This window comes from Palaemon carinicauda, chromosome 22 (genome assembly GCF_036898095.1).
Source record: "Palaemon carinicauda isolate YSFRI2023 chromosome 22, ASM3689809v2, whole genome shotgun sequence".
NCBI lineage: Eukaryota > Metazoa > Arthropoda > Malacostraca > Decapoda > Palaemonidae > Palaemon > Palaemon carinicauda.
The window spans coordinates 5607255-5631244 of NC_090746.1; the positions used below are offsets into that span (position 1 = coordinate 5607255).

At 43.0% G+C, this 23990-nt stretch overlaps 1 long non-coding RNA gene across 2 annotated transcripts in view; it reads right to left on the reverse strand.

Moving 5' to 3' along the window:
- Window positions 1-23990, reverse strand: part of LOC137616302 (uncharacterized) — a 55761-nt gene that overhangs the window by 6867 nt on the left and 24904 nt on the right. Inside the window, exon 3 of one of the 2 annotated variants that reach the window (XR_011039387.1) lies at window positions 7633-7969. The exons of the other annotated variant lie outside the window; for it this stretch is intronic. This is a non-coding gene — a long non-coding RNA (uncharacterized lncRNA). Of the gene's footprint in view, window positions 1-7632; window positions 7970-23990 lie in introns of those variants that run through there. 2 annotated transcript variants of the gene reach the window in all.

Below are 23990 nucleotides of genomic sequence, written 5' to 3' on the forward strand. Positions count from 1 at the left end.
GTGATCTTCGCCCTTACCTGTTTTAGGGATAAGATTGAGCCCGATGTTTCTCCTTTAAAGAGCTGTCCTCCCCTGAAGTCTGAAGTTCTACGAAGATAGACCTTTAGAGACACTACTGGACACAGCGAGAAATCTTCCTTCAGAAGGCAGATTCTCCAGGGACCCCACCTTTTGGTAGGTAGCTTGTTCTTGGCGAGAAACGTTGGGTCAGGAAAGAGATTCAGTTCTCCCGCTTCTGTGAAGTGAATATGGCCCCCTTCCCAAGAATGGGCCACTATTTCACTAACTCTGGCCCCCGAGGCTAGGGCAAACAAGAACATAACTTTTTGAGTCAGATCTTTCAGAGAGCTGTCCTCATTATTCACTGTTGAGGCAAAGTGTTGGACCTTAGCCAAGGACCATGAGATGGGCTTTGGAGGTGCTGCAGGCCTAAGCCTAGCACAGGCCTTAGGGATCTTGTTAAAGATTTTGTTGGAAAAGTCTACTTGGAAGGCGTAAAGCACAGTTCTAGTCAAGGCTGATTTACACGTTATTGTGTTGGCTGCTAAACCTTGTCCATGAAGGTGAATAAAGAAGAATAAACAGAAATCTGTTGATATCTCTTTCGGTCTTCTTTCCTTGACAAAAGCAACCCATTTCTTCAAAGAAGACTCGTATTGCCTTCTGGTAGATTTAGACTTATATTCTTCTAAGAAGTCTATACTGTCTTTCGAGATCCCAAACCTTTTCTCAACTGCTAAGGAGAGAAAATCTTCTAAGAAGTCTATACTGTCTTTCGAGATCCCAAACCTTTTCTCAACTGCTAAGGAGAGAAAATCATGAGATGAAGGTTTTGGGTTTTCTGTGATGAAGCGAAGACATTCGACTTCTGTACTTGTCGAGTCAGAACTGGGTCCGGGAGAGGGACCAGCCTCGGTTGCAATTCCAATACTCGAGGGAACCAATTGCTCGTCGGCCACTTGGGAGCCACTAGGGCTGCTGTTCCCTGAAAGGATCTCAGCTTGTTGAGGACCTTCAACAGAAGGTTGGTTGGAGGAAACAGGTAAATCATGGTCCATCTGTTCCAGTCGAGGGACATGGCGTCCACCACTTCCGCTAGAGGGTCCTCATATGGGGCCACATAACGAGGTAGCTTCTTGTTGTCGCTCATCACGAAGAGGTCTATCTGCAGTTCTGGGACTTGACCTAAGACAAAGGAGAATGATCCTGCGTCTAGGGACCATTCTGACTATTGGCGTGAGCCTGGATAGAGCGTCCGCCATCACATTGCGGAACCCTTGAAGGTGAACTGCTGATAAGAGCCATCTCTTCTTTTCCGCCAAGCGGAAGATGGCCAACATCACTTGGTTGATTTGGGGTGATCTCGAACCTTGACGATTCAAACATCTCACTATCACCTCGCTGTCCAGAATCAGTCTTATGTGGACTGAATGACGAGGGGACAATTTTTTCAGCGTGAGAAAGACTGCCATGGCCTCCAAAATTTTGATGTGGAAGGTCTTGAATAGAGAGGACCAAGTCCCTTGGACTTTCCGTTGGTGAGAGTGACCTCCCTATCCTTCCTTTGAAGCGTCCGTGTGGATGATGACTGAAGGTAGAGGTGGTTGCAGAGGCACCAACCTCTTCAGGTTCTTGGCCTTCGACCATGGCTCAAGAAGTGATCGTAGTCAAGTCGGTATCAGTCTTCTTAGATCTCTTCGAGCGTTTGATGCGTATCTTCTCCAGACTCCTGATGCATCCTTTAACTGTGCTCTTAGCACTGGGTCTGTCACTGATGCAAACTGAAGGGAGCCCAGCACTCTCTCCTGTTGGCGTCTTGATATCCTATTGGATTTCAGTCGTCTCTTGACAGATCTCGCTATCTCTCTCCTCTTTGGTGGAATGGAGAGGCGGTGTGACTGTAAGTTCCAATGTATTCCAAGCCATTGAAACTCCTGAGTTGGAGATAGTAGAGACTTTTTGAAGTTGATCTTGAATCCCAGATGTTCCAGGAACTGGATCACTTTCTTAGATGCTTGCATGCATTCTGTCTCGGATGCTGCCCACACCAGCCAATCGTCCAGGTAGGCTACCACCTGGACACCTAGGCGTAGTTGTTGAACGACTGCATCTGCAAGCTTTGTAAAGATCCTTGGGGCTATGTTTAGTCTGAAGGGCATGACTCTGAAGACTTATTTCTTCTTCTGTAGCCTGAATCTTAGGTAGGAGGAGAGTTTGTGATTGATTGGAATATGCCAATAGGCATCTGCCATGTCTATGGAGACTGTGTACACCCGTTTTGGCAGCAGGGTCCTTATGTGTTGAAGAGTCAGCATCCTGAACTTTTAGTTTTCTATGAACTTGTTGAGTGGCGACAAGTCCAGAATGATTCTGAGATTGTCCGAGTCCTTCTTGGAAACACAAAATAGCCTTCCTTGGAATTTGATGGACTTTGCCCTCCTTATCACCCGTTTGCTCAAGAGTTCTCGGGTATATTCTTCAGGGACGAGGCAGGAGTGTTGGAAGAATTGAGGAAATGATGGTGGAGCTGTCTTCCAGGTCCAATCTAGTCCATTCTTGATCAGGCTGTGGGCCCAGGGATCGAAGGTCCAGCGATCCCGAAATGATTGGAGTCTTCCTCCTACCGGAAGCATCTCATTGCTTCGGTTGACTGGAGGACTTGCCTCCTTGACCGCGCCATCCCCTACGCCCTCTTCCTCTTGAGGGGGGTCTAGAGGAACCTCTATTTGACCCTCTCCCCTTAGGGCGAAAGGTAGTGGTCTGCCTCTCATAGGCGGGAGTAAAGGCTGGTGACTGGGTCACCATCTGCTGGGGTACCATCTGGTAGGTGGGTTGGGGTTGTGCCACCATCTGGGGCACCGCGGTCATCGGAAGTTTTTGTTGTCTGGCGGGGTGAGAGGGCAACCTTGGCCTCTTTGTCTTCCTTTACGGTTGGGGACCCTCATCCAGGGAAGACTTCCTCTTAGATGACATACCCCACTTTTGGAGAAGATTTCTCTTCTCTGTGGCAACATTTTCGACTATTTCCTTGACCACTTCACTTGGGAAGAAGTCCTTTCCCCAGATATTGGAAGATATCAACTTCCTGGGTTCGTGCTTCACCGCAGCCGAAGCAAACACGAACTCCCTACATGCCCTTCTGGCCCTAACGAAGCCATATAGGTCCTTGAGCAGTGTTGCCAAGTGTGACTTGGCCACGACCATACACATCTGGGGTTCTATGGTCACTTGCCATTGCCTCCAAGGTAGTCTGGAGTGACACAGATGCGGCAAGCCTTTCCTTTGTCTCTTGCTCTCTGTGCAAGAGAAAATCAGACAACTTAGGGAGGTTTTCACTGAACTGGGGTCCAGCAATATCCGCCTCCAAATTCCCGACTGAGAAGGCAAGATGTATTTCCTTCCAGTACTTGTGATTTGTAGGCAGAGCTAGGGATAAGGGTCTACACTCCTCAAGTGTAGGACAAGGTTTTCCAGCTTCTACTGCCTTCATCACTGCCTTGAACCCCTTTTCCGCAAAGGGAAAGGCCAGTGTAGCTGGAGCAAGAAAGGAAGGGTGTTTCTTACTCAGGGCTGGCACTTTAAGAGTTAGTGAAGCCCCTATCTTTCAAACTGCTAGCCATTAAAGCCTGAGCTTTTCCATGGTCAAGAACTATGACCTCTTTCGGCTCTGTCTCCTCTTTAGACACAGGTTTTGCCTTCAGATTGACGAAGCAGTCTGGATAAGACTCAAAGCTGGGCCAAAAGTCAACATCTTCGATGAGGACGGCTCCCGTCCCAGCTTCTCAAATAAATATCTTCCCGTTTGTGATCAGCATGTACTCTGCATGCCTCCACGGGTTTACATCAGAACGTGAAGGAAGATCCTTCATGTAGTCTCTCTTGCGAGACTCGCGAGACGCTGCGAGCTGATGTATCTCCTTCCTCAATGCAGCTTCCCTTTCTTCACTCTGCTTCTGAAATCTCTCCATCATTGACATGAGGGTAGACAGGGTCTTCCCCATTTCATCAGATGGAGGAGCAGAGGATGAAGAAGGCACTAGTTCTGGGGCTGGAACCGACGAAATGGACACCGATTCGACTTCAGTTTCAGGAGCCAAGGTAGACTCCTCTTCCTGACCTTCTGCAAGAAGGTCCTTCTCGGTGTCTTCTGACACCTCTGACATCCTCTCATCTAGATGGATGTCTTTCATCGCATCCGAGACATCCGTATCTACGGAAATCTGGATGCAAGGGATCTCAGGGCGAGGCTGTGGTATGACGGCAGGCACTTAGGGTGGTCTTCCTGTAAAGAGAGGAAAACGAAAAGAGTATATGGTAGTTCCTCTAACTTGATAAACTATATGAATATCAATATTTTTGTATTTTATTGCATATAGCTTAAGATAGGCAAACTAGAAATGAATTAGGAAAGACACATACATGTGTTTCCTGTCCAGCCAATTGCTGTGACCTCCCTCAAATTTAAAGCCTAGGGTTATCCTATTCAGGAGGCCCATTGGAAGAGTTCTACCCTGTAAGGATAGATAAGTGTAACTTAACACTGACTTCCCAAATGTTTAATAATGAAGGTCATTTGTAAATGATCATCTATCAGTGTATGGAAAGAAATTTCCTTTCCTTATATAGTATGGTCTCAACAATAGACTGCGCATGGACACAGTATGTTGGAAATTTAACTACTGTATACTTTATACTATAGTTTTCTATACTGGCTACTGTATAGTCATATACTGTAATTCTAGCTGGCATGTTGCCGGCAAGGCTACCACCTGGGGCACAGTTCAGCCGGCGCATTGCCGGCGGCTGGCGGCATTTTGGCTGTCGGCACACAAGTCCAGCCAGCATCTTGCCGGCTAGGGTAGTGGCCGGCAGCTGCCGGTTAGGTTAGTACCTGGTGGCACTAGCCGATAGAGAGAGAGCAAGCAAGGAGTGAAGGATGATGTAAGAGCCCTGTCTTACTGTCTTCCTCCAGAATGAGGGTTCAAATGGAAGGGGAGAATATTGTTCAGGCTTCCACCCACCCGCAACCATTGCCGGTCTCTGCCGGCCACAGGTTTGTGAATGGCAGTCCAAGAGAGGATTGAAGAACACTCTACAGTAAAGGGATCCTCTGCCGGCAGCCAGCCCAGCCGGCACAGCTCTCCCGGAGCCTTGCGTCCATAAGGGAAAGCCGAGTGACTAGGCCACTACAAGCAGAAGCCCGAGCCGGCCCTATAACCTGCCAGCAAGCAGCGAGATTGTAGGAAGACTGCCAAAGGGTTGCGATGGCTAGGCCATCACTAAAGGACAGAGGGGGTAGGGAAAAGGGTCCTGTATGAGGTGTGGAAGGAGCCGGCAGGGTTACCGGTCCTACCACACCCCAAAGAAACTTTCAGTATCGGCGCCATCCTAGGCGGTAGGAGAATATCTATTCTCCAGCCTAGAGAATGCCAATACAGTTAAGGGACCGGCAGCAATCTTGCCACCACCCCTAAACAAGAGAGAAACAGTTCCAGTGCCGGCGCCATCCTAGGCGGCAGAAGAATGTCTATTCTTCAGCCTAGGGTCTGCAACCGCAGGACTAGTCTACTAGACCACAGGGAGAAGGTGGCAATATCATATAACCCATTCAGGTGCGGTCTAGGGAGGTCTAGCCTCCTATGCCGGCAATGTAATCCGACAGGGGAATGACTATTCACCCTGCTGGCCAGCTGCCGGCACAAGACTATCTACTCTGAGATTCTGACTGAAACCCAAAACCTGCCATCTGCGGCTAAGGGAAGGGACAGAAAAATCCTAGCCTAGTCCTGCCTGAATGACAACTCGAGGCATGACAGACTAGGGTTGTAGCCTAAGGCTACACTCGGAGAGAAGGAGGGATTACCCTTAGGTCTCCACTGGAGACGAGTATCGCTTTATATAATAATTCTAGGAGATATCTATCCCCGCTTGAATAGATAAAACGATACACGAGGGTAACCGGGAACATGTATTTAAGAATACTAAAGCCACTAGGCTAGTAGCCCAGTGGCAGCAAGAATCTACTACCTAAACCACCGAAACTCTCGTATAACAACTTAGAAGAGGAAATTTTATATGCAATCAATATATCTCGCATGTATAAATTGCCTAAATAGCTACATTTAAATTTAATAACACTAGGAAATGTCTATTTAATCATGCATGAAAGTAAACAAACGCCTAGGCTAGGAAGCCTAGCGTAAGCAAGGTTCGGATACCTAATTCGCCGAAACCATTACGAATACTATCGGCATAATATGATTAACTCCTAGCAATGAAGACTAAATAGCAATCTTTATTTATGCTATTTATACCGGGAAAGCCGTTCTGGCTAACTAAATAACTCATGCGTTACGAAAGACAGCGCCCATGAAGCCTCCGGTTCAGGCAACAGCTCTTCCACTAAGTTTAACTTAATTTGACTTTAATTTCACTGTGAGGCAAGAACTAAAGATCAAAAACTCAACTTAACAGAGGCAGAAGAGGCTGGAGATTGCAGGATAAATCCAAAGTAACGAGAGAGCAACCGGGAAAATCACAGAGCGAGATCGCTACAGATAAAAAATAAACATGGTGACGACAATGGCGCCATCTAGATACTCAAATAGTAACGGAGAAAGGGTACCTTGATAACGGCTCCCCTTCTATTTTTGCCACTTTCCCCCTCGAAGCGAAAACGCTATTCAGGGTGAAGATTGCTATGTGTCGTATCAAGATATACGTCCCCTGATATCATGCGATATCCTTAAAGGAAACTTTAAGGATATTCGTGCCAGGAGTTAGAATTCTGGAGACCTTAAGGTAAATTCTCTGGGAATATCGCCGTAGTCAAATATACCCTAGGAAGCTACTTAAAGGAACCTTCCATCAGGACGACATGGCCCAAGGCCAAAAATTATATAATAAAAACTCCAAAAAATAAATATAAAAACTTATAAAAACTAAAAAGACAAAATATATAAAAACTTAAAGCCTAAAAAATAAAACTCAAGTCTAAAAGATATAAAAACTAAAAATTTTGATGAATATAAAAACTAAAAATCTAAAAAATATATAATTAAGTTATTTAGAAAAAATACAATTAATAAAAATTCTTGGAAAAAATTTGACTAAAATATTTAGAGAAAAATATGAGGAAAAATATGAGTAAAAATCTAGAAAAATCATAATTAATAAAAAGTCTGAAAAAAAAATGACTGAAAAACATACAAAAAATTTAACGATAAAATAAAGAAAAATATAGCAACACTGAAAAATATAAAAAAAAAAAATCCGAAAAATGTAAAAAAAAAAAAATCCATAAAATGCAAAAAAAAAAAAATATAAAAATAAAAAAATCTAGAATATAAAAAATCCAAAATATTAAAACTAAAAATGAAAAAAAAAAAAAAAAAGAAATCCAAACTACGAATAAAAAGAATAACTGAAAAATAGGAAAATATAAAAACTAGAAAATCCAGAATATAATAAACTCCAAAACATAAAAACTAGTAAATATAAAGAAAAATGGATGAAGTCCAGCTGTAGCAGGATCATAGTAGAATCACACTAGTCTCATTTCCTTTTAAAACTCGCCAACCTTCAGCCGATGATTGCAAGTGAATGTGTTGTAGCGTCACTACGATCTCGCAGTTCGAGGAGCAAATGTAAAAAAGGTAAATGAACGCGATAAGTTATCATCATCATAGGCCAAGAAATTTTCTAACTGCTGCAGTAATATGTATTATCGGTATATTAAGTGAATTCGAGAATTCTACAACTACCACAGGATGAATAAAGCAGATTTTTATTATCTCTCGAGGCTTGTTAGACCCAAGATTGCCAAGCGAGACCACGTCCTGTTTGCAGCCGAAATCTTGTGCGTTTTCATCTGAAGTTATGCTTGCGGTTTATATGCGCTGCTTTCCATCCAGTCGGGAAGCCAATAGCTCAAGCATCAACAACTCGTGGTTTCCAATTTGGGCAGCTTCTAGCGAAAAAAAACCCTAGTGTCATTCCAGCATTAAGAGTAGGAGAAGGAATTTGAGGATACCCAGGAGATATTCTACAAAATGAGTCATCTCTAGTATGCTGCGTTCCTTGATAAAAATTCACTCGCACTGTATCTTTGTCAGATGGACAAACACAGAACAGACAAGTCTGACTTATCCTAGTAAGCTTTGCTCTTTGGAGAAGATTCCCCAGAGATGGATAGAAAATGAAAAAAAAAAATGCTAAAAATTCCAAAACTATATAGAAAATTTTTTGGGCTCAGGCCATGTCGTCCTCATGGAAGTTCCTTTAGGGTAGCTTCCTAGGGTATATTTGACTACGGTGATATTCCCAGAGAATTTTACCTTAAGGTATCCAGAATTCTAACTCCTGGAGCGAATATCCCTAAATAAACTTAACATGGGATATCGCGTAATATCAGAGGACGTATTCTTGACACGCCCCATAGCTATCTTCACCCAGAATAGAATTAACACTTCGAGGAGTCAAAGTGGCATGAAAACAAAAAACGAGAATGAAAGGAGAGCCATTAATAAGGTACCTCTCCTATCCCGCTTCGAGTGTGTATACAATGCCGCCGACGGCGCCATCTTTATTCCTTATCTCGTAGCTCAACAACTCCTGTGTTTTCCTCGTGATCTTGGAATATTTTCAACATTATGATGCTTCCTCCAGCCTCTTCTGCCTCTGGAAAGTTGAGTATTATCTTTATTATGTATAAATGTAAGCTCTTGGCGTTTTGAAATAAATCAAAAGCGATATTAACGTATACAAGAGCTGTTGCCTAGCGGAGGCGTCCTGGACGCTGTCGCTCGCTATGCACAAGTCATTTAGTTAGCCAGAGCGACGTTACCGGTCCATATGCTTTAATAATTCTAGCTATTTAGCTTTATAAATAGGAATTCTTTATATGATGAAGTTAGTAATTGTTTCGGCGATTGAGGTAACCGATCCTAGCCTACGCTAGGCTTCGTAGCCTAGCCGTCTGGCCCTAGTACTTTTATGCATGATATACAGATTTCCGAGAGTTTTAAATTTATTGAAGCTATAGGCAGTTTTATATTGTTGAATATTTTCTTCCAAGATTGTATACGAGAGAGTTTCGGTGATTTAGGTAATCTATTTTCACCGCGCCTAGGCTAGTAGCCTATGGTGCTTTAGTATACTTTCGCACACTTCCCCGGTTGTTCTTTTCTCCTCTGGAGATTAAGTTCAATCCCTTTTCCCTCTGAGTTAAGCCTGAGGTTTAACCCTAGTGGTTTTATCTGAATAGTATTCAGGTATAACTATATTAGGCTGTTTCTGTTCTATTCCTGTAACCAGAGTATCTGGTTTCAGGTTTGGGCAGAACATCAGAGTAATTAGTCTGAGGTCTGTATCTTTCTAGCCTAGAGAATGAGATTCCTTTGCTAGGTTAAGAGCAGACATAGGAGGCTTAGCCTCCCTAGACCACATCTGAAGGTTTCTGTAAGAGATGATTCCTTCTTCTAGTGATCTAGCAGACTAGTCCAGTGTTGTTGTTCTCTGATTGAAGGATAAGATTCTTCATTTCCTTGTGAATACAGTAACAACAAACTTTGTTTTGGTATTGAGGGAGGTGGCAAGTATTGCTGACCTCCCTCCCATAGATAATCCTTAGGCTAGGATGAGGTTTCTTGGCCGTTGGGATAATCTCATACTAGAGCAGAGTTTGCAGGACCCTCTTTTCCCTTTCCCCCCTATCCTTAGTAATAGCCTAGCTATTACAACCCTTGGCCGTCTTTCTACATTTGTACCTAGTGTAGGTTAAGATGTGGAACTGGCTCGGTCCTTTGCCGGCCGGCAGATGCCTAATTTCTGTAGTGTGTTCCCCAGCCCTCCCTTGGTCTTACATCCATGTCTGTCAGTAGAGCCCGGCAGGCAATGGATAGAAGGAAGCCTTAATTTTACATCTCCCCTTCCTTATGTTCACTCTTTCTGGATGGAGGGCTGTAAGGCAGTGCCGCCTTATATCCTTACATCCATTCCGTTTTCTTTTTAGTGTATGTACCCCTAGCCCGGCAGCCGGAAGTTCTCTGGTTCTTTTTTACTGCCGGCCGGCATAGGTAGCCTACCATTGCCGGCCGGCAACAGAAGCACACCATAAGATTTGCCGGCTGCTACGATTAGCGGCCGGCAGCCGGGTGCTAGTGTTTATAGTTGCCTGCCGGAGAACTCTCTGCCGGCAGAGAGTGCCGGCCGGCACACAACTGAACCAGCGATCTGCCGCCCAGTAGTCTAAAGGTAGTATACCTTGGAACTCTATTAAGGTACGTGCCGGCCGGCAAAATAGCCAGTATTTTTACAGCATAGTATATACTGCTTGGAGGAAACTATAGTATGGAATATATTGTAACACTAAGTTCTTCCAACATGCTTGTGTTGCCTTGTACAGCCTTTTGTTGAGACCGTACAGAACGAAGAAAGCGAGTTCTTTCTTTATCAATTGTCCAGTATATTGAAATTCTTTATAATAGTGTGAGCTACAACTACATTTTCCTCTGGGAAATATGATGAAGGTTATTCTAGAATGTGATTTAACCTTAGTTTTATTATCTGGAAGGTTACAGCAATTGGCTGGGCAGGAAATAAAAGTATTTGTCTTTCCTTCTTTCCTTTCTAGCTTAGTTATTTTAAGCTATATATATTTACATTAGTTATCCAGTTATATGTCTTCACTTGATACTCATGGAATTTCTTCTCTTTACAGGAGGACCAACCGAAGTGTGGGAGCATGTTCTACAACGTCCGCAGCAAAAACTTCCGTGGACATGAGTTGTGCAGGAGGCACGCAGCATGCGCAATCTCCAAGGGTGATCTCCGGTATTGGGACCCTCAGGTATGTACCAATTGCACTAACCTGATTACCGAGGCATTTGACACCCCTAAGTCAGCGGAGTCAAGGGACGCAGCTAGGGAAAAGCTTCGAATCTGTGTGAGGGGCTTCCAGAAGAATACTTCTGGCCCCTATCTTCCAAGCAAGAAATTAAGGGATTACCTTTTCCCTAAGGCACCGGCGGATGCAGTGATTCCTCAGCCTCATGCGGAGATCCCGTTAGTTCAGATTCCGGTTGATTCTGAAGTCTCGGACGCCCTACAAGACATCCAACAGGACGAAAGGATGTCTGAGGTGTCCAAGTACACAGAAAAGGACCTTCTGGCAGAAGGCCAAGAAGAGGAGCTGACCCAGGCTCCTGATACTGAGGAAGAAGAAATCGATGAGGTGTCGGTTACATCGGTTCAGGACCCTGAATCTGTTCCCTCAACATCGTCTACTATCCCAGATGATCTGGGAAGGACTCTCTTCCATTGTTGAAATGATTCAACAGATGCAGAAGAAGAATGATGAAAAGGAAGCTGCAATGAAGTTGGAGATGCAGAGACTAGCAGCATCACGTGGGCCCCAGAAGAAGCTCAACGTGAAGGATCTTCCTTTGTGCTCGGATGCTAATCCTTGGAGGTATGCCGAGCACATGCCTATGACAACTGGGAAGATTGTCATATCGGAGAAGTTGGGTTCAATTCCCTTTGAAAAAGTGGAATTCTGGCCCAACAAGGAGTCTTACCCGGACTGCTATGTCTGTCTTAGGAAGGAGCCAGCCTCAAAGGAAGAGACGGAGCCGAAGGAGGTCATAGTTTTTGACCATAGTAAGGTACAGGCCTTACTGACGAGCTCGATGAAAGAGAGGGGCTTCACAAACTCAAAGGTACCAGCTTTGAGTAAGAAGCATCCTTCCTTTGTGGCTTCTCCTACCAGAGCCTTTCCCTTTATGGAGAAGGGATATAAGGCTGCCTTGAAGGCGGTCGAGGCAGGGAAACCATGTCCCTCCTTGGAGGAATGTAAGCCTCTGTCCCTGACCTTACCCATGGACCAGAAAGACTGGAAGGACTTTCATCTTACCTTCTCAGTCGGGAAATTGGAGGCCGATATTGCCAGACGTCAGTTCGGTGAAGACCTTCTAAAGCTGTCAGATTTTCTCTTGCGCAGGGAGCAAGAGACAAAAGAGAGACTTACTGCATCGATGTCATTACAAACGACTCTGGAAACGATGGCAAGTGACCCCAAAGTCCAAGATATGTTTATGGTAGTGGCCAAAACCCATCTGGCCACAGTAACAAAGGACCTCTACAGTTTCATCAAAGCTAGGAGAGCTTGTAGAGAGTTCGTGTTCGCCTCGGCTGCAGTGAGGCACGAACCGAGGAAACCGATCTCCTCTTGCATATGGGGTAAAGACCTCATCCCTAACGAAGTGGTCAAAGAGGTTGTGGATAAGGACACCACAGAGAATAGAAACCTTCTCCAGAAGTGGGGCCTGACTCTTAAAAGAAAGTCTTCCCCGGATGAGGGTCCCCAACCTAAAAGGAAGACTAAGAAACCTAGGCTATCCTCTCGGCCAGCCAAGCCTTATAGACAGCAGCAGCAACAACTTCCAGCGACCGCAGTGCCTCAGATGGTGGCACAAACCCCAACCACGTACCAGTTGGTACCTCAAGCCGTGACAACTCTGTCACCGGCATTCAACCCAGCATTTGAAAGGCAGACTACTACCTTTCGCCCAAGAGCTAGAGGAGCAGCCAGAGGTTTATCTAGACGCCCTTCAAGAGGAAGGGGGTTCAGGGGAGGACGCGGTCAAGGAGGCAAGGCCTCAGGTCTACAACAGCAGAAGTGAAATGCTTCCAATAGGAGGGAGACTTCATCTTTTTCGGGACCGGTGGATCTTCGATCCCTGGGCCCACAGCCTAATCAAGAATGGACCGAGTTGGAGTTGGTACAGCACTCCACCTCCGTTCCCACAATTCTTCCAACACTCTACTCCCGTTCTAGAAGAATGTATTCGAGAACTCTTGGAGAAAAGAGTAATTCGAAGGGTAAAGTCCATCAAGTTTCAAGGAAGGCTGTTTTGTGTTCCAAAGAAGGACTCGGAAAAACTCAAGAGTCATTCTGGACTTGTCACCACTCAACAAGTTCATAGTAAACTACAAGTTCAGGATGCTGACACTTCAACACATAAGGACTCTACTGCCCAAACGGGCATACAGTCTCTCTATAGACTTGTCAGACTCTTATTAGCACATTCCAATCAGTCGTCACCTCTCCTCCTACCTAGGTTTCAAGCTACAACGAAGACTTTATGCCTTCAGAGCCATGCCATTCGGGCTAAACATAGCCCCAAGGATTTTCACGAAGCTTGCGAACGCAGCTCTCCAGCAATTACACCTAAAGGGAATCCAAGTAGTGGCCTACTTGGACGACTGGCTGGTGTGGGCAGCATCCAGGACAGAATGCATGCAAGCTTTCCAAAAGGTGATCCAGTTCCTGGATCATCTAGGAATCAAGATCAACATGAAAAAGTCTAGACTTTCTCCATCTCAAAAGTTTCAGTAGTTGGGAATCCACAGGGACTTACTGTCACACCAACGTTCCATTCCTGTGAAGAAGAGGAAAGAAATAGCAGGTTCTGTCAAGAGACTACTAGAATCTAAAAGTATCAAGACGCGAACAGGAGAGAGTGCTGGGCTCTCTTCAGTTTGCCTCAGTAACAGACACTGTGCTAAGAGCACAGCTAAAGGATGCAACATGAGTTTGGAGAAAATATGCATCAAACACGCGAAGAGATCTGACAAGACCAACACAGACTCGTCTGCGAACGCTTCTCAAGCCGTGGTCCAAAGCCAAGCAACTGAAGAAATCGATACTTCTTCAGCAACGTCCCCCCTCAATGACTATTCATACAGACGCTTCGAAGGAAGAATGGGGAGGTCATTCTCACCGGAAGAAAGTCCAAGGAACTTGTCCAACCTATTCAAGAAGTTTCATATAAACTTTCTGGAAGCCATGGCAGTACTTCTTACATTGAAGAAAGTTTCTCCTCGCCACTCGATCCATATAAGATTGGTACTAGACAGAGAGGTGATAGCGAGATGCCTGAATCGACAAGGATCGAGGTCACCTCAAATCAACCAAGTGATGTTGGCCATCTTCCGGCTAGTGGAAAATAAGTGATGGCACTTGTCAGCAGTTCACCTTCAAGGGATCCGCAATGAGACGGCGGACGCTCTATCCAGGCTCACGCTGATAAGAGTCAGAATGGTCCCTGGACGCAGGATCATTCTCTTTCATCTCGAGTAAAGTCCCAAACTGCAGATAGACCTCTTTGCGACAAAGGACAACAAGAAGTTACATCTTTACGTGTCCCCGTACGAGGATCCTTTAGCGGAAGCAATGAACGCTATGTCCCTCGACTGGAACAGATGGTCCAGGATTTACCTGTTCCCTCCTCCGCACAATCTTCTACTGAGGGTCCTCGACAAACAGAGATCTTTCAAGGGGAAAGCAGCAATAGTGGCTCACAAGTGGCCGAACAGCGTTTGGTTCCCTCTGGCATTAGAACTACAGCTGAAGTTTGTACCGCTATCTGATCCAGTTTTGACTCGGCGAGTTCAGAAGTCGACTGTCTTCGCTTCATCACAGAAAACCCGGAACCTGCAGCTCATGATTTTCTCTCCTTAGCAGTGAGAAAAAGATTAGGGATATCAAGAGACAGTATAGACTTTTTAGAGGAATACAAGTCCAAATCTACCAGAAGACAATATGAGTCATCATGGAGGAAGTGGGTGTCCTTTGTCAAGGCGAAGAATCCACAAAAGAGCGACAGACTTCAGCTTATCATTCTTCATACACCTCCATGGTCAAGGTTTAGCAGCCAACACAATATCAAAATGTAAGTCCGCCTTGACAAGACCTATTCTATATGCCTTCCAGGTCGACCTCTCAAATGACTTTTTTAACAAAATTCCGAAGGCCTGTGCTAGGCTCAGACCATCAGCACCTCCGAAACCCATTTCATGGTCTTTGGATAAGGTTCTTCATTTTGCTTCAATGATGAATAATGAGGAGTGTGCTTTAAAGGATTTGATCCAAAAAGTTATATTTCCGTTTGCACTCGCTTCGGGGGCTAGAGTTAGTGAAATAGTAGCCCTTTCGAGAGAGGAAGGCCATGTTCAGTTCTTAGATGGGGGAGAACTGAACCTTTTTCCGGACCCAACGTTTCTTGCCAAGAACGAGCTACCAACCATTAGGTGGGGTCCCTGGAGAATCTGCCCTCTGAAAGAAGATGCATCTCTATGTCCAGTGGAGTGCCTAAACGTCTATCTTCGTAGAACTTCAGACTTTAGGGGAGGTCAGCTGTTTAGGGGAGAAACATCAGGCTCAAATTTATCTCTGAAGCAACTAAGGGCGAAAATCACCTATTTTATTCATAGAGCGGATCCAGATAGTACACCCGCAGGTCATGATCCGAAAAAAGTTGCCTCTTCCATAAATTTCTTTAATAATATGGATTTCGAACACCTTCGCTCATACACTGGCTGGAAGTAATCCAGAGTATTCTTTAGACACTATGCGAAGCAAGTGGAGCAACTGAAGAGGTCTGTGGTAGCAGTAGGTAGTGTTGTTAAACCTGCTGTTTAATTCTGCGAGGAACAGGGAAATTAATTGGGACGATTAATTCAAGGGTGGGTGTGTTGTCACAGACTGTTACTACAGACTAAGTGTTAGGCCACTAAGGTGTCCTTATCAACTGTTCCATAAACAAAGGTGAACCAAGCAGAAGTGCAGACATGTGTGCCAAGCGTTTCTGACGCTAGTGTGATCGAGTAGTAAGACAGACTATATTAATAATATTAATATTTCGATATTAAAAGTGGCGCATATATGTTTTCCTTTTCAGATGAAACTATATTTTCTGTTTTACTGTGATCCTTATGCTTATTTATTTGTTAATCCACATCTTATAATTTTATAATTGTCGATTAACCTATATATTTTTATTGATTGTCAGTAAACTAGTTCTTTGTGAACCTTGCGACTTATTCGCCTATATCATTTTACTAGAAAATGTTTTAGCATTTTAACATGAATAGTCCTAAAAGATTGTTCCTTGCTACAAGCAAACAGTCATTGGTTTATGCTTTCCCCAAGAAGAGAAGACTTCATACCCTATAGGGATGGTGGTGGATATGCAAACTTTATTCCTACACTGATATAAACCTTTGTCCAATCCAGTGATAAGAACGGGCACACCGGGGGACTTGTCGGTATTTCATACTGACATTGGTGGTTTTTATACAAACTTTGCTTTATAACATATAAGGTGAGACCACTATACTGGCTTGTCTGTTAGTCATCCATAGGTATATGTACTCCGAGACTTTTTCCAGAGTCTAGTATGACTCTTCCCTGTAGGGGGCAGGAAGCACCAACATGGTTTATGCTTAGATGAAATGTTGTATGACTAACATCATAGGTCTCTAGGTCTATGCTGACCAGGAAATACTTTCTTGAGAGTACGGCACAATTTGAGAATCCACAGATACAGTAATGCTCTGGTATACTTCCATCAGGACGACATGGCCTGAGCCCAAAAAACGATGTTGAGCGAAGTGAAAAATCTATTTTTGGGCGAGATAGCCATGTCGTCCTGATGGACCCACCCTTCCTTTTTATAAAAAGGGCTATAGGACCCCTCCCTATAATGCAGTATCTGTAGCACCTCATGTATCGCTACAAGGAATGAAGATGGCGCCGTCAGCGGCATTGTGTACACACTAAGTGGGATGGAAGAGGTACCTTGTCAGCGGCTCTCCTTTCATACTCTTTTTTTTCGTTTTCTTGCCACTTTGACCCTTCGAAGTGTTAATTCTATTCGGGGTGAAGATAGCCATGTGGTGTGTCAAGAATACGTCCTCTGATATTATGCGATGTCCCATGTTAAGTTTATTTAGGGATATTCGCTCCAGGAGTTGGAATTCTGGATACCTTAAGGTAAATTCTCTGGGAATATCACCGCAGTCAAATATACCCTAGGAAGCTACCCTAAAGGAACTTCCATCAGGACGACATGGCTATCTCACCCAAAAATAGATTTTTCGCTTCACTCAAAATCCGTTTTACTTGTTCATCCACATCTTATAATTTTTATAATTGTCGATTGACCTATACATTTTTATTGATTTTCAGTAAACTAGTTCTTTGTGAACCTTGCGTTTTATTCGCCCATGTCATTTTACTAGAAAATGTATTAGCATTACACTTAAAACTATGGATAATTTTAACATGAATGGTCCTAAAGATTGTTCCTTGCTATAAGCAAACATTCATTGGTTTATTCTTTCCCCAAGAAGGAAAGACTTTATACCCTATAGGGATGGTGGTGGATATGCAAAATTTATTCCTACACAGATATAAACCTTTGTCCAATCCAGTGATAAGAACAGGCACACCGGGGGACTCGTCGGTATTTCATACCGACATTGGTGGTTCTTATACAAACTTTGCTTTATAACGTATAGGGCGAGACCACTATACTGGCTTGTTAGTCATCCATAGGTATATGTACTCCGAGACTTTTTCCAGAATCTAGTATGACTCTTCCCTGTAGGGGGCAGGAAGCACTAACATGGTTTATGCTTAGATGAAATGTTGTATGACAGTAACATCATAGGTCTCTAGGTCTATGCTTACCAGGAAATACTTTCTTGAGAGTACGGCACAATTTGAGAATCCACAGATACAGTAATGCTCTGGTATACTTCCATCAGGACGACATAGCCTGAGCCCAAAAAACGGATGTTGAGCGAAGCGAAAAATCCATTTTTGGGCGAGACAGCCAGGTCGTCCTGATATACCCGCCCTTCCTTTTTATAAAAAGGGCTATAGGACCCCTCCCTATAATGCAGTATCTGTAGCACATCGTGTATCGCTACAAGGAATGAAGATGGCGCCGTCGCCAGCATTGTGTACACACTCGAAGCGGGATGGAAGAGGTACCTTGGTAGCGGCTCTTTCATTCTCGTTTTTTGTTTTCTTCCCACTTTGACCCCTCGAAGTGTTAATTCTATTCGGGGTAAAAATAGCTATGTGGCGTGTCAAGAATACGTCCTCTGATATTATGCGATATCCCATGTTAAGTTTATTTAGGGATATTCACTCCAGGAGTTAGAATTCTGAATACCTTAAGGTAAAATTCTCTGGGAATATCACTGTAGTCAAATATACCCTAGGAAGCTACCCTAAAGGAACTTCCATCAGGACGACATGGCTATCTCACCCAAAAATAGATTTTTCGCTTCGCTCAAAATCTGTTAAATCCCAAAAATATACCTAAAAAATAATAATAATAAAAAAAAAAAAAACTTAAAAATCCCAAAAATATCACTTAAAAATTCACAAAAGCACTTAAACAAAAAAGATATGAAAAAATTAAAAACTAAAAAAATAAAAAAAGAATATCCAAATACAAAACTAAAAGAAAAAAAAGAAAAAAAAAAGAAAAAAAAAAGAAATCCTGCATCAGCAAGGAGGAAGAGGACCAGCAGCAGCAGGAGTAGTAGCAGCAGCAGCAACAGCCCAAGAAAACTATAAAACAAAAATTCCCAAAAATGAATAAAATATAAAAAAACTCAAATTTAAAAATATAAATAATCCAAAAGAATATATAAACTATACATTCCAAGTTAATACTTTTTCCAAATCAGTTGCAAAAGCTTTGCAAATCTTTAAAGTATAAGTGTCTAGACTCAGCAAGAAAATTATGAAAAGAAAAAACTGCAATTGCTCTGCAAAAAGATTGATTAAGGCGAGAAAACTGCAACTGCTTATCAAAAAAAAAAATGATTAAGAAGAGAAAACTGCAACTTCTCTGCAAAATATTTATTAAGAAGAGAAAACTGCAACTATTTGCAAGAAAAAAAAATATTAGGAGAAGAGAAAATCGCAACTGCTCTGCAAAAAAAATGGATTAAGAGAAGAAAAATCTGCAACTGCTCTGCAAAAAAATTATCAAGAAGAGAAACTGAAACTGCTCTGCAAAAAATTGATCAAGAAGTGAAAGTTGCAACTGCTCTGCAAAAAATTTATCAAGTGAAAACAGCAATTGCTCTGCAAAAAATTTATTAAGAGAAAACTGCAACAGCTCTGTAAAATAATTGAGTAAGAGAATTCAAATACTTACTGCATGAGCAGAAAACAAACTTGTAAAATACTGAAACGAAATTTGTGCACTACTAAAATGAAAAAAAAAAAAAAATAAATAAAAACGGGAAATTGAAAACAAATTTGTAAAAGCCTGAAAAAAAATACACTGAAGTCACAATACTATTTTCTTTGCTAAGTGACGACAAATTAGACCATCAAAAGTATCCAAGAGCTGTAGTAAAGGATTAGAGATATTCTAAATAATATGCTTTACAAATAAAGACTAAAAGGCTCATCATAAATTAACTCTGGTAACCAAAAAGCAAAGATGCTCTAAGAACAAGAAAAAATACTTTTTGCAGGTCTAATACCATAACCCTTAGACAATAGAAAAAAAAAAACTTTTATAAATTGTGTAAACTACTCGAGCAAAAGCTATTCAAACCCAACAGCTAAGCATCCCATTGCCCACAAAATTTATATTACCAAGTAAAACGCTTTATAAATCATGAAAGCAAGCATTTTATGACTATTGGGGGAATGCTTTGTGAAACTAACAAACTATTACATAATCAAATTAACGGACAGAAACCCTCGTCCAGCACCAGCCAGCGACAAACCCTCCGCCTAACAGAGCCCAAAGCAAACCCTCTACCAGACACTTTCCCAAGGCAAATCCTCTGCCAGACCCAAACCCATGGCAAACCCTCTGCCAGACCTTAACCCAAGGTAAACACTCTGCCAAAAGAGGACACAAGCCAAACTCTCAGCAAGACCATGGTCCATAGTGGACTCTGGACCAGACATGAGCCCATGGCAAACCCTCTGCCAGTAACTATCCCATGGCAACCCTTTACAGTACCGAGCCCAGACAAGCCAAAGGCAAACCCTCAGCAAGACACGAGCCCAAGGGAATTCCTCGGCCAAACCCAAATTCAATGAAATCTCACAAGCCTAACACGTACACGAGGTGCACACTCAGCCAAGCACGTACCCAAAGGTAAACCTCCTGCCAAAGCAATATTCATGGAAAATCTTCAGTGAAACCTATACTCTTGAGAAACTCACAGTTAAACCCATACCCATGGGAAACCCTCAGCCAAACCCATACCCATGGGAAACCCTCAGCCAAACCCATACCCATGGGAAACCCTCAGCCAAACCCATACCCATGGGAAACCCTCAGCCAAACCCATACCCATGGGAAACCCTCAGCCAAACCCATACCCATGGGAAACCCTCAGCCAAACCCATACCCATGGGAAACCCTCAGCCAAACCCATACCCATGGGAAACCCTCAGCCAAACCCATACCCATGGGAAACCCTCAGCCAAACCCATACCCATGGGAAACCCTCAGCCAAACCCATACCCATGGGAAACCCTCAGCCAAACCCATACCCATGGGAAACCCTCAGCCAAACCCATACCCATGGGAAACCCTCAGCCAAACCCATACCCATGGGAAACCCTCAGCCAAACCCATACCCATGGGAAACCCTCAGCCAAACCCATACCCATGGGAAACCCTCAGCCAAACCCATACCCTTGGGTAACCCTCAGCCAAACCCATACCCTTGGGTAACCCTCAGCCAAACCCATACCCTTGGGTAACCCTCAGCCAAACCCATACCCTTGGGTAACCCTCAGCCAAACCCATACCCATGGGAAACCCTCAGCCAAACCCATACCCATGGGAAACCCTCAGCCAAACTCAATTCCGAGGGAAAAACCTCCAAAAGCCCAATTGCAAATTTCAGTACAAACTTAATCCTTTAAGGCATTTATATAAAGTGATTGTGAAATATGGTTAACTTATCAAAAATAAAATTAATAAGATAAGTATGGGTCTTAGAATTTACCCCATAACCATAAAAGGATAAAAATAGTAAGGTTACAAGAGTATGCTAAAGGCATCTCAAAGACTAAGGAATTCTATTTAAACTAGATATAAGAGAACCTGCATAAACCAAATGGCGAGCAGCGTCGAAACCCACTTCAATCATAAATGTGAATTAGTCCCTTGAGTAAGGATAAGGATAGGGAAGTGGGGAATAGGGGGAATGGATAAGTACCCCTGGATACAATCCAGTTTATAGCCCGAAGGCAGGTACTCGGGTTGGGAAAGAACAAGGAAAAAAGGGAGAAAGTACAAGAGAAGAATAAAAAAGGGGCACACCCTCATGCGATATTAGATAGTAGTAGAATCAGTCTGAGAAAAGAAAAGACAGGCAGCAAATGGAAAGGTTTTTGGTTCATGCCAAGCCCTTGCTACAGGAGTCCGTTCGTCTAACACCAATTTGATGATTAAAAAAGGTAAGATAATGTTTAAAATTGTGAATGTTTACAAAGGGTTATTTTTCAGGGGAGATAATGGCAAACGCCAACACAGTATATAAAAATCTAAAGAAAATCTGCCAATACACCTTTGTTTTTAGTAGGAATATGTGCTAAAACTATGAAATTGATCCAGTTACTAAAATCTGAATGATGGTAAAAAGAATATTGACAGAGAAGGAAATGGTATCACACTTGGGGGAATAAAGGCTAGCGGATAGGAAGTTTATAAAAACCGAATAAAGATTGCGTCGTTCAAGGCAATAAACATTTAAGAATCTGATAGGTTCTCTCTTTAAGAACCCCATAATTACACTGCCGACCACAGAAAATGAAATTTTGTATAGTGAATGAGATAAGAATTTTCTTAAGAAAATTTTAGTATACACGACGTTAACCAATAGAATGAATAGAACTAAAATGGGACAATTAATGTAGAGCTTCAAGATCCAAGAGTACAAAAAAATTGATGGATAACGGCTTAATTGCAAATTCTAATAGGCAAATTCATTCATAACTGGTAAATTCATTTGTAACTGATTGCTATATCTATAGATTAAGTTTTATATACTACTTTTTTAACAATAAATTGTATTCAAGAACTTTCATTAACACATACAATACATAATTCATCTAGGGTATGCACAGCTACTCTACACACGCCAGCATGAACATTACACAAATCAGTCAAAAAAAAATAAATAAATAAAATAAAAAAATAAAAGACAAGGTTTGAACATTATATGTAGCAAACTACCACTATGAAGATTTATTTCGACCAATGTGTACTTGTCGTCGAAACTTGAAAATATATCCTTGAGAGTTTTACTAAAGTCAATTTTTTAATGAGCCGCATTTGCACCGACTCGCAGGAGTGCTCCTTTAGCAAAGATAAGTTTTCTAATCATTGATTGGTTGGACAAAATAATTCTAACCAATCAGCTACTAGGAAACATTTCCGAGCTAAAAGGGCACCTTTGCGAGTCTGTGCAAATGCGCCTCATTAAAACAAATTGAGTATAGTGCTAATTTCACAACGTGTATTCTAAGTCATGAGCTATGGATGAGTCTATTAGTCATTATAATTTTGACAATTCAAGAAAAGAAATTAGAATTTCGATTAGAAATTACCAAAAACTTTATGCAAGTATTCTGAAGCAGTATAATTGATGTCGACCAGGAATATTTTTTTTTTAACACTCCATTAGATGCCAATTTATTAGATCCTTCAAAGGATAAGGTTGTATCAGTGGTCTTTTCTTACATCCAGTGACAAAGGCAGCGCTTTATTTTAGACGGCTGTATTCATAATTTAAGAAACACCACTCTATAGACGTAAGTAACAACCATCAACAATTATACTCCACATGATTGCTGCAGGATTCCTTACTACCTGGGTATAATTATCATATTTGTAAGCATAAAGTTGTGGTCAAAAGGATATGAAGCAGAGTTCAAAATTGCCCTGACAGTTAAGAAGATATGACAAATTCGTAGATAATTTGTATTTTTCCTAACTATACAAACCTTAGCTATTTACATGGGGTAATTACTTTGGCGTAGCTGAATGACGAGCCATAAAAGTTTTAACGAGGGTTTACTACCCCGCCGCTAGTTAGTGGGGGTAGGGAGGGGTAGCTAGCTACCCCCCCACCCCCATCACACATACACACCGGTGAATGCTTCACTTTGCTTAGAGGTAGGACTTATCTCCGGGGACAGGGCTAGCGGGCACATATGTGTAAATAGCTAAGGTTTGTATAGTTAGGAAAAATACAAATTATCTACGAATTTGTCATTTGTTCCGTAACTGAAATAAAAACCGTGCTATTTACATGGGGTGACTCAACCTTTAGGAAGGGCGGTAAGTCCCCTGCCATACTGGCTTTGGCTTGCCCGGGGACCCCAAATTCGAGTGTGTAAGTACTCAAGAAATAAGGGGTCCCTGCTCCTCGCTGGCAGCTGTGAAACTGATGTGGCCTACATAAGCTGTGTGTGAAGGTGAGAAGTGACTCTTCCTAGGAAGTTGACCTGGAGTTCTTCAGATGGAAATCTAGGCTAGGACTCTCCCAATACCACCTCGTCAGGGTATGGGGACATGACAGTATTACATTTTAATACTAGGAACACAAGGGAGCATGGCTTACCTGCAGAGGTTCGAGGTCAGCTGTGCAGAGAACCCAGGATGCTGCTTTCTCCAAGGGAGGAGAGGATGAAGAAAAGAATAAGGGCCAGACAGATCTTTTCATTCACGCAGACTAAAACCGGGTAACAATGCCCTCAACCTTCTGCTACTTGTCCATTAAGGAGCCTGAGGTTAGACCAGCTGTTGTGCAGCCACCACAGGGCCAATAGAGAACGTATCGAGCCTCCTGTGTGTCACGTCTTGTAGGTAGTGGGCCGTGAAGGTGGTCCGACGCTTCCACACCCCAGCTTGAAGGACCTGCGTCACTGAACAATTCTTCTTGAAGTCCAGGGACGTAGCTATGCCCCTGACATCATGCGCTCTAGGGCGACGTGACGGAGGAGGGTCAGGATTCAAGGCCAGGTGTATCACCTTGCGAATCCAAGCCGAGATGGTATTCCTGGTGACCCTCATCTTCGTCTTCCCGGTGCTCACGAACAAGGCTCGCACCTGGGGACGAACTGCAGCTGTTCTTTTAAGATA